Source organism: Etheostoma spectabile, chromosome 13, assembly GCF_008692095.1.
Source record: "Etheostoma spectabile isolate EspeVRDwgs_2016 chromosome 13, UIUC_Espe_1.0, whole genome shotgun sequence".
Taxonomy (NCBI): domain Eukaryota; kingdom Metazoa; phylum Chordata; class Actinopteri; order Perciformes; family Percidae; genus Etheostoma; species Etheostoma spectabile.
The window spans coordinates 5326468-5331964 of NC_045745.1; the positions used below are offsets into that span (position 1 = coordinate 5326468).

Consider the following 5497-nt stretch of genomic DNA (forward strand, 5'->3'; position numbering starts at 1 on the left):
GGGGGGGGGGGGGAGACTGAGGGGCTGCGCAAACAGCAACGTCAATGAGCAGAAAGTGAGCAGTGATTAAAGTGTTTAAAAGCAGGAGCACATGGAGCTGTGGAGAAAATGGATTGGAAGCTGTTCTCTCATTACAGATGGACGGGGTGATGGCTTTGTGGGTGTGTGTGTGTGTGTGTGTAGTGTGTGTGTGTGTGTGTGTGTGTGTGAGCTGAACCAGAGCCTGGGGCTTGATACTGGGATGTGTTTACAGGATGAGAGGAGGTAGGAGGACACAGATGTAACAAAACACACGAGTGTGGCAGGGCTGAAAGAACTGCATGGTGCAGGGCACGACTTCACTCGCCACCAGGCAAGGTATTTTCAAAAATAGTTGGTTGCATAATACTTTGGTTATGTAGCTCGTACTAAGGATTGCGGGAGATGGGCGGATTGTGCATTGGAGGGTTATGCACTGTCAGGTATGGTGGTGTGAAGTACTGCGGGCAGGGATTAGGACAAAGGATGAGAGACGGAATAAAAGATGGGGTTTTGATCGGTGGGACTGAGAAAAGGATTGCTGTGATTGGTCGAGGGGAGATAAGAATAAAGAAAATAGGGCGGCAAAGGATAAAGAGAAAGGCAAATGAGGAGAATCTAAAGAAAAGGGCAGTAGGAGGAATTATCTGAGTTGGGTTCAGTTTGCCAGCAGATGCTCAGTGGGCGCTGCGCTGGAGTTAATACTCTGTCAGGACTGATGGGTAAAGAGGGCCATGCAGACAGCCTGAAATACATCTGCTGCATATGCACTTGAGTCAAACTCAAATGCTTCACTGGGCCAAGATAAATCTTTAAAGGGCTCTTTCGGTCACACTGTCATATTTGACTGTTGCTTTGTGTTACCAGCCCAGCCTGGCTGTCTTCCCTCAAACTCTCTATATATCTCTCCATCCATTACCCAACAACAGGTCAATATCGGTGCATAACAAATACATCATTGCCTACTGTGGTGTTCAGAATCAATAGCCAGCCATGCTTTCCATTCTTATGATGAACAATAAGCAGGCCTGGCTCAGAAGGTGTGTTACAAAGGCAACTTGTGTTTGATGGTATTTAAAGCCTGGAAGTGCTAAATCAGTTCCTCAACCAATCATTTTAAAATGAATTTTGATAGAACAGTATTATGGCTGCAGCAAAATGAGACCATTGTATTAGCAGATGGTTTATTCTGTGTTGTTTTAATATGCTTAGTGCAAATGGAAGAAATCTGCAGAATTAACTTATGGCACAAGGCAAGAGGATCAACCAAGAGAGGAAAGATGACTTATCTGTCTTTACTTTGACATTTGATCAAAGATTACATATTAAATGAACACAGATTCGGTTCTGTGTGTCTCCACTATCAACCACTGCTGTACTTGACGAGGTTTAAAATATGCACATCATTTACTGTATTAATGTACTGTGAAGAGACAGACAGTAGCATTTATATTTGCCCAGGGGGATGAGAAAGCTTTTTGAAATTGGTTTTTCTTGCTGTTTATAAGTAAGTCAGACATGACAGATACAATGGACAGGACTGAACTGTTCAGAGGAAATTTCTGAAAGAGACTCATAAATGCAAGCTCTAACACACTTCACACAGTTAACTCACTGGCATATCAATGTCCAATATTGTTTTGGACATTGATATTGGACATTTCTAATCCTCACTCCGTGTAATTCAAAGTGGCTGTTAATAGAAATACAAGCAGAGAGGGGACTCATCAACAATAAAATGTGCAAATTTAGTTTGTGTGGCTCATTTCCTGGTCTGTATAGAGCTGTCCATCCATGTTAGTGTGTCTACAAATACATTTCCCCATTTATTCATTTCATATTTTTCTTCATCATTTTCAGTTATTAGCTCATATTGTGGGTGCTGTACACACACACACATATACATTATATATTATATATATATATATATATATATATATATATATACATACTCACCACACACATATATACTATATATACATACACACACACATATATATATATATATATATAATATATATACACATACACATTACACATATTATATATACACACATACACACACATCTAATATACATCTATATAACAACATATATATATATGTATATATATACATATATATATATATATATATATAACCCATTTGACACGAATCATTATGCTCCCAAGTACTGACAAAGAACATTTCTAACAATTAACCCTGTTATTCTGGGTTGTTTTCTCTGGATTTTCTTAATCCTAATTTAACCCACACATCAGAGAAGTGAATTTGTTCTAAAAATCTAAAAAATTGCTCCCACTTCCTGAGAAAAGAGAAAATGATACACATTACATGTGTGTGTACAAAACAGAGTAAAATACAATATTAAATGTGATGGGAAATTCAGAAGTGAGAAACCAAAGATGAGTGGTCTGCAACACAGAGAAAACAAAGAGAGTGCTTCTGTGAAACCATTATATAAACCACAGACACAGTGTTTCCTCATGGGGCTTAGGACAGCACTTCCTAAATTATCAGGGCGGACATTTGTATGTCTACAATAAGTATGGGGAGATAAAAGAAACCGAATAATGAAAACGTGCATGTGTAATTCCTATACACTTTCCCATTTGGGTAACTGCTGTAATTCTAAGAAACAAAATGTCAGCCTTAACAGATGTGTATGCAAGAAATGCTCCACTCTCTCTCTCTGCGGTGTCATCCTGTAGATCCAGTGAGAACACGAAATACAGGCAACATGAGTATTTTTACTACTCTACTTGCTGATTTGGCAAGATGTTTTGAAATCAGTGAGGTTGGGCTTAATGCTGCCTCCAGTTCCCCTACACTTTTAATATGGTGTCTATCCCTGGGGGTTTGTCAGCTAACACTTGCCTCCCTGAAACTCTGGAAAGAAGGCAATAAAGCAGATAATCTCTTTAACACCTCTGAAACTCAATCTCCTTATTTACTCAAGGTGCGGTAAAAAAACAAAAAAAACAAAAAAAAAACGGAAACAGGCATGCAAGGTTTCCAGCATAACAGCCAGCGAGAGGGGACCTGAACTGTACCAGTGTGTAAAATACAACAGGAAAGGTATTAGCTGTCACCGAAGTTGTATCAATGTCTTATTAGTTATACAGGCAGACATGCACACACACAGGAAAACAAGCCGAAATATTCCAAATGATTACCCGAGGGAATCTTTGGATGCTCCCACCCCCACCCCCCCACTACTTTAATGGTGTATCCAACAGCACAATGCCAGCCAGAATGCATTCATGTCTGTCTGATGGGTCAAAAGTACTCTCGTCAAAACCAGAGTCGGAACAAAACGCTGTCACAAGTGCAAGTGAAACAAACATCGGCTCACAGTGCAGTGCATGTAGTATTATGTAGGCTGGACAACAGTGACATAAGCAGAGATTATAATGCATTAACATGAATAAGCTAATACACAGAGGCGTGTTTCCACGATGGGTGCTTATGGGAGACTAGTGTGCACATCTGCTCACGCTTCCCTCTTGCGGTCATGTTATCCACTGGCCTTCTGCTCCGCTTTCTTTGGTGATAATGCAGAGATATTGAGCTAGTATATCTAGTTATGATGTATAACTGCTATCCTCAGCTCAATGGAGCTGTTTATTCTCAGTTTGGGTTACACTCCCCGCTATCACACCACATGTCACACCCAACTGCTGAGAATCATGTTAGCATATGTCCAAATCAGAGGAAATCAGATGTTGATCATTAAAGAGGGTATAGGTGTTTTGATATAGGTGGACAACTTAAGCTTTTTGATTATTATTGGATTGGTCAGGACTCCACTTCCAGATGTCTCATCTTTTAACAGTGTGGCCATTATGGCCTTTATAGCCATTTATCACAAATGCCATGCTGCTTCTGCAAACAGCTTAACAGTGACAGCCCACTTTTTGAATGACTCTGGTTCCAGAAATGATTTATCCCGTTCAGTTTTTCAATTGACTTTTCCGAAAATGCTTTTGTTTGAGTTTTACGTCTGGAATCAAGCCAGCTTGGACAAGTGATTACTATTGAAGAATTAAGTGTGGCAGTACAGAATATGCAAAAAGGAAAATTACCGGGCTTTGATGGGATCCCCCCGGAATTGTATGCAACTTTTTGGAACAGCTGGGCCCTTTCCTTCTTGACATGATTAACTTCTTTACTGAAAAGGGCAAATTTTCATGGGATGTTAACACGGCCTTAATTCCTTTACTCTTGAAAAAGGATAAGGATCTTACAGAGTGTTCTAGCTAACGGCCTCTGAGTCTGCCTAACGCTGACATCAAAATCTTATAAAGCTCCTAGCTTGTCGTTTGGAGTTCCATACGGCAAAACTAGTGAACCCTGACCAAACAGGATTCTTAAAAAACGAGACTAGCAGCAGATGTTAGACGCCTTCTCCACATTGTTGATGCAGCAGAAGACAGTAAGACCCCAATGTCCCTTCTCCCCTCTTGCATAATGAAAGCCTTTGATAGGCTTGAGTGGTCATTTTTATGGTCAGTCTAAGAGATGATAGGCTTTGGTAACACTTTCATTGGTATGATTAAAGTTATGTATTCTAATCCCTCAGCCAGAGTCTTAACAGGACGCACCTCCTCCTCCTTTATTTCCAGTTTCTAGATCCTCCCGCCAAGGTTGCACCTTGAGTCCTGGATTATTTCTTTAGAGCCACTGGCTCAAGCCATTCGATTATGGTGTCACCAATATGCATTCGTAATACACAGCATCATCTCTCATTATTTGTGGACAATGTTTTGGTCTTTTTAGAGAACCCCTCTCAGTCTCTTCCTCACCTTCTATCATTATGCGAGGAGTATGGAAACTTATCTGAAGTCTGAACTACTTTATTTGAATGATCATGCTAACAATTCAACCATCTCTGCCAACATCCCCATTGTTAACCCTCGTGTTGTCTTCAGGTCAAAATTGAAAATCAACAATTTTGTTGATGATTTTTATCTATGTTTTTAACTTTTTCTCACAATTTTGTCCCTTTTTTCAATGTTTGTCACATTTTTTGATGTTTAACACTACGTAACACTAACTTATTAACTTTAGTTTTACAGTTATTTTTGGAATTTATGGTCAATAGACCTCATTTATAGAAAATTATACCTAATGTTTGAGTTAGAAAAGCAGAAATTAGGAATTATTGAGACTAAAACTAAAGGAACGGATGTTGATGGATAATCACAGACTGGAATATGTCAACTTTTACTCAATACTATTTCAAAACCACTTCAATTGTTTTTCAAATACTATAAAATTGAATAAGACGCCCCAAAATTACCCATTAAAATCACCCCAAAGAGCGGTGTGTGGAATCAATCATGTTATTTTGGGTAGTTAAAAAGAACACTGCTATAGGAAAACAGGTCAATTTGACCCGAGGACAACATGAGGGTTAAGCAGTTTACATATTTAGGCATGAGGTCTTCCCCTGCTTAAACCAGATTATTAAACATAACT

At 39.3% G+C, this 5497-nt stretch overlaps 1 protein-coding gene across 2 annotated transcripts in view; it reads right to left on the reverse strand.

Moving 5' to 3' along the window:
* camkk1a (calcium/calmodulin-dependent protein kinase kinase 1, alpha a) overlaps window positions 1-5497 on the reverse strand; it is a 61279-nt gene that overhangs the window by 30829 nt on the left and 24953 nt on the right. The window lies entirely within an intron of this gene.